This window comes from Lactuca serriola, chromosome 9 (genome assembly GCF_051521515.1).
Source record: "Lactuca serriola cultivar US96UC23 chromosome 9, Lser_US96UC23_V15, whole genome shotgun sequence".
In the NCBI taxonomy this organism is placed as follows: Eukaryota; Viridiplantae; Streptophyta; class Magnoliopsida; order Asterales; family Asteraceae; genus Lactuca; species Lactuca serriola.
Genome location: NC_136416.1, coordinates 51,203,108 through 51,212,744, shown reverse-complemented (window position 1 = coordinate 51,212,744; position 9,637 = coordinate 51,203,108). Strand labels below are relative to the sequence as shown.

The 9,637-nt window shown below is 38.0% G+C and overlaps 1 long non-coding RNA gene across 1 annotated transcript; it reads right to left on the bottom strand.

Annotated features, from left to right (window-relative positions):
* Positions 1-5,290: 5,290 nt before the first annotated feature.
* LOC145072051 (uncharacterized) lies at positions 5,291-6,418 on the bottom strand. The gene is made up of 3 exons (XR_013690909.1): positions 6,293-6,418; positions 6,024-6,092; positions 5,291-5,420 (listed from the first exon to the last, which is right to left on the bottom strand). It is a non-coding gene; the product is annotated as an uncharacterized LOC145072051 (long non-coding RNA).
* Between the last annotated feature and the right edge of the window lie 3,219 nt (positions 6,419-9,637).

The following is a 9,637-nucleotide window of genomic DNA, read 5'->3' as shown; positions in this document are numbered from 1 at the left end:
TCATGTTAAAATGGTTTAACATAGGAGATTCCATATATGAAAATATTATAGCAAGAGATTGAACATATATTGGATATAATGAATCGATCCCCATATGCTTCAGATATATGATCGATTACATATGATGTAATATTCATTTATTCTGATTTTTCCAAATGGATTGAGCATTGAGAGTAAAATATTTAGAACTCTTTGTGTGACTATAGTTATTAAACAACTGTCAAGAACATTCTAAGGTTATACCAAAGGATTGGTTGCTTGTGGATAGTTGGAAGTATGGTATTAATTTGGACGGACCATAGTGACATGTTTTAGATTGAGATGATTTTTGGTCAATATTTATGGTCGTATGGGAATATAAAAATGTTTCCATTATGAGAGATGAGTATTAAATTTGTATGTGATTTGGAAAATTTAATGCAAGAGAAGTGTTCAAGGAGTGTACCTTGAATTAGAACCTTCATTACCATGGAAATGTTTCTAGTAACAAAGTTCCAATGAAATATTTTGTAATATCGTTGGCCTAGTCTTTGTGACTTTGAATCCTTGACATCACATAAGGTCAATGCATGGGAGGTTGGAATTCCAATACATTTTTTACAGTGACAAGAATTTGGGATTGTGAAATAAGCATCATTGGAATAATGTGCAGTTGATTTGTTCACAAAGGAAAGACCGTAGAGAGGCATGGTATGCATGTTCATAACATGGCATAACTTATATTATTTAATTCAAGTGGATAGTTGATTACTTGAAACATTATACAATGAATAAAGTCGTAATTATTATGGTGATTAAATAATAGTAAAAATTTATTTATTTTCAATAGGTTTGAGACCATAGTTAATTAGTTTATTATTGTGTTTCATTTTGCATGTTTTGCTTCCTGAATAGTTTAATTATTCAAATTCCACAGTCGCTCATACTTTTGGAAGTAAGTAGTGAAATAAGGTTGTCATGAATTGAATTTGTAGATTGTCTATGGAGATCAGACATTGCAATGGTTGCTACAATGTTCATGAGTACTTAGAAGAATGGGGATTTTAAGTATTGGATAAACCCACGCTCAGAGAATCACTTCATGGATTTTATCACGAGTAATTTTGAGACAATAATATCTTATATTCTTCAAATGGAGATATTTAAGTTGTAATTTACAAGTTTGTTATGCATTGGTGTTATGTAAATGCATCAGTAACATAATGTTATAAAACGTAGTGTCATGCATGATTTGATGAGTAAAAAATAGAAGCATATAAGTCGAAATTTATTCATTTCTTTTGCCCTAACGACAAAAGCTATATCTTTGGGCCCACTATGATTTGATGTCGACATATGAACTGCTTGGTGAAGCTTGGACTGAATTGATATGTTGAATTACTAGTATGATATTAGTCGTCATAAATCAGGAAATCGGGAAATAGAATTTTGGACAATGATATTGATTTCAATCCATGTGTCATCCCCATATGATATCTTGTAGAACAAAGGAATATTTGATCACTTATCTTAGGACTAATGACCGATTTGATCAGAGTCTCAAGTTGCTCGGGGAAGCAACCTTTGCTGATAATTTAGAAGTTATACTGTAAATTGTAGTTATATACTTATCCAAGTGGGAGATTGTTGGATTAGATGTCTAAGTAAATAACTAAATTAGTATGTACTTGAACTATTGACAAAGTCCTTTTGGGTTGCCCTCAAACCTAGTAATTGAATAGGATTACTTTTAGAGAGAGAGAGAGAGACTGATTTATTGATTTATTATGTAATTAATTAATAGAAATAAAATATTTGTTAATATATTATTAAAATAATATGTTAACTAGAAATAATATTATTTAATTAAGAAATAACAGAAATTAATTAGAATTAATTTTGGGATTAATTAAAAATTGGAGGACTAAAGGTGACAATGTTCAAAAGTTGAACACTGACCAATTCTAGAACCACCCATAGAGGGGGACGAATTCTAGATGGTTATTGGAGGTATTCTTGGGATCTAAGGAAGCCTAGATGCCTAAGGGAGGAACCCGTCTTATCCACTACCGTCTTATCACCTATATAAACCCTTCTTGGGTTTTATTTTCATTCTTCACCTTATTCCAAGAAGATAAATCTGAAATTATTCTTCTACTACTCTACTTCTTCTCTCCTCCTCTCTCTTCAAGTCACATTGGTTGCTAGGGTTTGGGTATGAACCATCATAGGCACGACATTTCTGGTGCTAGCTTCCAAGAGTTTTGAAGAAGGATTTGATTAGTTATTTACTACAATAACTATAATCTATGTATACCCTAACTTGTTTATTAATTACAAAAAAATCTAGGGTTATAGGGTTCTTGTTGTTCAATAGAATGTTACTTCAATAGTGTTATGACTAGATCTAATAGGTTGCGTTTACCCTTATGTGTATAAGGATTTATCCATATTATTGCATGTAAAACCCATCATCAACTTAGTTGGTATTTCCCATTCATGTGGAGGTGGTAGATAATGTATCACCTTCGTTCGATATGTTGCTCAATACAATACAAAAGTTAGATAAATATGAGCAAAATTATGACCAATGGATGAATGTTTTAAGAATCATAATTTCGTTATCTTGTGCCCACAAGGTATACCATAACTTTTCCATTTACCACATGTATAATTCATGCCTTTAATATCTATAAAATAACTCCTTATAAATCTTGTACATTAAAGATGGTGTTGCTGACATGTTTTGCCTCCCATATTACAGACTTGTTCATCCTCCTCTCAAGCATTGAATCTGAATAAAAGGTGAGTGCACTAAAAATCCACCTTTCACATTAATATTTTAATTACTGTCATTCAACACCAAAAAGTATGTATATATCCTTCGATAATTTTAATACTCTTATGTATGTTTATTTACCTCCAAGGTCCCATCTACTAGCTCCTTAGAACCCTTTTGACCCTTCCTGAGCCAAGTATGTTTCATATGCTTCCAATAGTACGAGCCCATACTACCTTTCACATTTATTTGTATTTATTCAAAGAATTGTCTCAAAGTTACCAAGTTTCCATATACAATCCTACCATGCCTTCTATCATACATGTGTATATATACACACATACATATAAGTATTCTTCCTAGATTTACAATGATTCCCCCCTCGTCTCATGTTGAATGAAGTTTTTGCTAATATCAACGAGTTGTTTTATGAATCCACAATCATACCTAATTAACAATGAGATAAACATTCGAATAAATGACCACCGCCTAAGGCAACAACCAAAAAAGGAACATGAAATAAGGCGAAATCAAGAATTCAAAGGCTATTTGATACTAATTGTGTATAGCCTTATAACATTCACTTAACAACACATTCATATTATCATAGACTTCAATTAGAACATAGCAACAATGTAACCCCCGGTTTTCAAGTATGAACTTCAAGCTTTAATAATGTGAAATTTTGGTCGCCATGACGTGGTGGAGACGATCACCACAACATGACAACGCCTTTTGAATTGCTATCATTTTTAAGTAACCATGATGTGGTCATGTATTGGTTACGACGTCTGAGGCTCAAAACCCTAGATTTCGGTCCCTTGGTCCCTGTTTAAAGGAAGTGATGGCTATGGTTTCATTCACCACCGACCTTCATCACATCCAAGTGCCTTGAAGCAAACCCCGGTCCCCTCTCCTCAATTTTAAATTCTTTTTTTGATATTCTTGTGGTTTTTAAAGAAAGAAGAAGGTATTCTACAACAAATATTCATCAAGAAAGCTCATCAACATCCCTTGGTGCATCTTCTGGAGTTTTGCAAGTCCATAAGCTCTTATCTTTTTTATGTAATCTTCTAGATCTAGGTTTTTATGCACATTTCTAGAGTGTTATGATATTTTGAGCTCATTCATGGGGTTTTGACCCCATTTCTCTTATTTTAACCTAATTTGAGAAAAATAAATTTATTGGACATGCATATCCTCAAAGCAAGGATTTTTATGATGCATATGAGTGTAAGGAATCTTTTTGGAAAGGTATGAATATTGGGATCAATAGATAAAGGGTTTAAGTCATTAAGCTGATTATGGACAGAAACCACGACATGGTGGCATACTTGCCACGACGTGGTGGCAGAGCTCATCGCGACTGTTTTGTCTTAAGATAGCCATGACATAACCAGTAGTTAGCCAAGGCATTATGACCTAATGAGTTGGCTTTGACCTTGACCGTTGACTTTTGTCTAGTATGACCTCGGGTCAAATTGAAGGATTTGGGTTGTCGATTAAGGATTAGTATTTATTTGGTGATAGTCGGTTCGTGACGCTAATATGTGAAAGCAAGTGAGAGTGTTTTTGTGTTTCTCCAGTTCTGCAATTCAGGTGAGTTTTCTCATTATGTCATGTATGATATTGTAAATCCTTTGTGTTTTGGTAAAAAATTACACAAGTATAAATCAACTAAGTTGAATGAGAGGTTGTGATGTTCGAATTGTGCAATAAAAAAAGGTAAAGAGGATGACACGATTGTTTACAAGGAAAGCCCTTGATCCTTGCTACGATCTCCGACACAAAACCTTGGGAGGTGATAATGATCACCTGGCTTGATGTAACACCGTGAATTTCAAAATAATTTTTCGCAAAATATAAAGACATTTTCCATTTAATTTTCATAAAACATCAAGTTTAAATCCTCAATTCACATCATACAAAATCCCAAGATCATATCACATAAAAATCCCTTGCGTGTGTACAGATCAAGTCGGCGCCTTCCCACGGTCATCACTAGTACCTGAAACAAACAACACTAACACTGTAAGCACAAAGCTTAGTGAGTTCCCCAAAATAGCACATAAACACATATTAGCCACTCGAGGCTATAACTCTATGGGTCCGTACACCCAAACTCTCTGAACCCTCAGGTTCTAACTCTGGGAACCTTCCGGTTCCAACTCTATAAACATGCACAGCATAAATCACATAGACATCATGAAGTACAACATATAGCATACACATAACATACACATACTCTGACACATAACTTTGATTACCTACTCAAGGTAAAGTATAGTGAGAAGACTCACCTCGTATATCTCGATAACCTGCGAATCCTGGAAATCGCTCGTGCTCGATCCTCCGAGCTATAATTGTGACATCCCCAAAATCACGGCCAGAAAAGACCGGTTTGTTTATGCTTTGTTTCAAAATCAGAGTTACATTTTAAATGAAAGTGTTGCGGAATTTGTCCCAAAACAAAAATATGATAAAGATTTATCAAAAGCATTTCCATAGAAATGTATTTCATTATAAGACTCGGGATGTCATGTTCGTACAGATCAAAAGCATAAACAGTACAATATAAGCCTTACTACATTATTTCATATCTACAGGCCTATATCCGTAATCCCTCGTTCAAAACATCACACCTATGCTCATGCGCCACTACCTGTAATACATAAAACTGAGTGGGTCAGGCTTGGGAGCCTGGTGAGCACATAGGGTTTTCAACCCACAATAAATTAATTTCATCAATCAACAATAACCCGATTACCCGTTCCCGTTATCCTCACTTTACGTCCCTAAACACCTATCATAAGGGACCTAGCCTAAGGATCATCATCGGGACGGACACTACTGCTAAGGGGATTCCTCAGCAATAAATGTCCTAAAGGCAACCATGTGGGGGATGGAGTACACCGGTGAACACATCGTTCACAAACACCTACAGGTTGCGAGCCTGCTAGTGTTCCACTGGACTGTCTAGAAGAGTCCGTGGTCGTCATCCATACTCCGCTAGATGACAGAAACAACAACATCATCATCGAGGCCTCTCATCATTTTATCACACATCACCTATTGTATCTACCCATGTTTTACCCCAACATTTTCGTAGATATAAAATACATATACAGTTTAAATCATTGAAAACATGTATAACAACGTTCATCTAGCATAGATAGCAAGTATTCAAATAATATGCACACATAGCACGTAATTTATATAAAATACTTCATATCTATGTGTAAGTTGAAAGTAACTACGCACTCACCTGAAAGGTGGTGACTCAGCACTCGGACGGCGCTTCGATACTCTCAAAACGATATTCCTTCGATAAAACCTAGTACCAATACCACTAGGGTTTAGTCTAACGATAACCGCGATTAATTAATAGTCTAGCTATTATTATTATTATATAAGCGTTAAACGATACTTATATAACCCATAATAATAGCCTAAGTACTTATTATAAGTTCCTAATAACGTTACTATATTAAAACATAAGCTAAACTAAAGTTAGGGTAGGTATAGCTCACTTACAGCGGGTTTTCTCGAAAACCGGGCTTCGCTGGAGCAGCGTTCCCGAGCCGAAAGGCTCTTTTCTCGGAACTCCGGGAGCCTCGGGGCTTCCTTCGGGTGCTAGGGGGTTTACCTAGGCTTTAAGGGGGCTTAAGGAGCTTAGAGAGAGTATAGAGAGAGAAAGAAGAAGGTTGAGGGGTGAGAAAATGAGGGAACCCGGCACCTCTATTTATAGGGGAGAAATCTGATGGACTCGCCGAGTCTGAGTCATGACTCGCCGAGTTGGTGCATGTGGTGGCCTTCTGGTGGTGCCACGTGTCCAATTCTGGTGGTGCCACGTCACCCCCTATCGCGTGTCAGCCTTCGAACTTAGAAAAATCATAACTCTCGCATACGAGCTCCGTTTTCGACGTTATTTATATCCACGCGTAGGTAAAATCAAGATCTACAACTTTCATTTAGACTCCGTCGGCTAATTCTCGACCGATCTCAAATTTAACAGTAGGAGGCCTTTAGACTGTTAAATGACCGCGAAGAATTCGTAACTCCTTCATGCGAACTCCGTTTTCGTCCATCTTTTTGCCATTGAGTTCCTATTAATGAGATCTTCAACTCTCATTTAGGTCGCGTAAGCCAAAAACCATTCGAACTAAAATTCGAGTTTCGGGCTGTACACTGCTATTCGAAAACTTCGAAAAATCATAACTTCTTCATACGAAGTCAGATTTGGGCGTTCTTTTTATCGACGTTCTTAGTTTAACATATTCTACGACTTTCGTTTAGATCGCTAAGGATAAATCTCGCTCCATCATAAATTCACTATTTACGCTTCCCGGTGTCGTGCCGGTTTTGCCGTAAAACTTCGACGGGCCATAACTTCTTCGTTATAACTCGGATTTCGGCGTTCTTTATATGTACGGAAACCTTGAGACATATTCTACAAATTTATGTAGAGATATCGGGTTTATCTCGCACTTTAATTTTGACGCTTATTTTTATTATTTATTAATTATACATTTATAATTAAATTATAAGCACATAAATACACATAATTCACATAATACTCAAATACTTCATCTTTATTACTTCAAAAGAGTTACAAGAGTTGACCTAGACTATTACATTGACAAAAATGCTTAGCCCTGAAACCCGGGCGTTACAATTCTCTCCCCCTTAGGATGATTCCGTCCCGGAATCATGCATCAGCAAACAGATGTGGATAGCGACTCATCATGTCATCCTCTGTTTCCCAAGTGAGGTTCGGCCCATTCGAATGTTTCCATCGGACTAGCACTAAGTCGACCATCTTGCGTCGTAACTTCTTAGTCTTACGGTCAACAATTGCCTCAGGCTCTTCGATCAGCCTTTTATTGTCATCCATCCTTAACTCTGAGATTGGAATTATGTCGGGAACATCTCCCGTGAATTTCCTCAAATAACACACATGGAAAGTGTTATGAATACCATTGAGTTCTTCGGGCAATTCCAACTTGTAAGCTTGGTTCCCAATCTTCTGAAGAACTTTGAACGGTCCAATAAACCTTGGACTCAACTTTCCTCGTTTCCCAAATCGTATAAGTCCCTTCCATGGTGAGACTTTAAGCAGAACGGAATCCCCAACCTCGAAGGTTATCGGTTGTCTTTTCTTGTCAGCATAGCTCTTCTGACGATCCTGAGCTGCTAACATTCTTTCCCTAATCACCTTCAACTTCTCAGCAGTGTCATGGACTATCTCGGGGCCCATAAACTGCTTCTCTCCGGCTTCAAGCCAACAAGACGGCGTACGACACTTCTGTCCATACAAGGCTTGGTAAGGTGCCATCTTGATGCTCGAGTGAAAACTATTGTTGTAGGAAAATTCTACCAGAGGTAAGTGCTCGTCCCAATTCCCTTGGAATTCGAGGGTACATGCTCTCAGCATATCTTCCAGCGTCTGAATCGTTCTTTCGCTCTGACCATCAGTTTGCGGATGATAAGCAGTACTCAAACACAACTTTGTACCTAACTCCTCTTGTAGACTCCTCCAAAATCTTGACGTGAAACGACTATCACGATCTGATACAATCGTAAGAGGAACACCGTGAAGTCTTACAATTTCCTTCACGTAAGCATTTGCGAGCTTATCCATAGACCACTTCTCGTTGGCTGCTATGAAGTGTGCACTCTTGGTGAAACGATCCACGATTACCCAAATCATGTCGTGACCGTTCTTCGTCCTGGGCAGTTTAGTCACAAAATCCATGGTGATGTCTTCCCATTTACCCATGAGTACAGGTAAGGGTTCTAAACTCCCATACGGTTTCTGATGTTGTGCCTTAACCCTCGCACATGTTACGCACTCGGCCACATACTTCGCAACATCGAGCTTCATCGTCGGCCACCAGTAGTAGGGTTTTAGGTCCCTATACATTTTAGTGCTACCGGGATGAATCGAGTACATGGTCTTGTGTGCTTCTTCCATTAGAAGATCTCTTATTCCTCCCGTCTTAGGTACCCAAATTCGATCTTGGAATACCTTCAGTCCACGACTGTTTGTACCGAATACTAACGTTCTTCCCAAACGTTCTTCCTTTCGGTCATTTTTCTCTAAAGCTTCTTCTTGAGCTTTCCTGATGCTTTCCACAATCGCCGAGACGACTTCAATTCTTAACGCTCTTGGCCTTTTCCTTTCAAGATTGACTTTCCGACTGAGAGCATCAGCAACAATATTTGCTTTACCTGGGTGGTAAAGTATCTCACAGTCGTAGTCCTTGAGAAGTTCTAGCCAGCGTCGTTGCCTCATGTTCAACTCCTTCTGATTAAAGAGGTACTGGAGACTCTTATGATCAGTGAAGAGCTTGCACTTCGTGCCGTAGAGGTAATGCCTCCATATCTTTAAGGCAAAAACTACCGCTGCCAACTCCAGATCATGAGTGGGGTAGTTCTTTTCGTGCTCTTTCAATTGTCGAGATGCGTATGCTATCACCTTTTCTCTTTGGGTCAGAACACAACCCAACCCGACTCCAGAAGCGTCACTATAAACCGCGAAATCTTCGACTCCATCGGGTAGAGAAAGTATCGGTGCTTCACATAACTTCTTCTTTAGCTTCTCGAATGCCTCATCGTGTTTCTCACTCCACGTATACGTAGCTCCTTTATGAGTCAAAGCTGTTAATGGAGCAGCTATCGAAGAAAAGCCTTGGATAAATCGTCGATAATATCCGGCTAATCCTAGAAAGCTTCGAATTTCCGTGGGACTTTTCGGACGTTCCCACTTCATCACAGCCTCAATCTTTGCGGGGTCAACCATTATTCCCTCCTGGTTAACAACATGACCCAAGAATTGGACTTCCCGTATCCAAAAGTCGCATTTGGAGAACTTTGCAA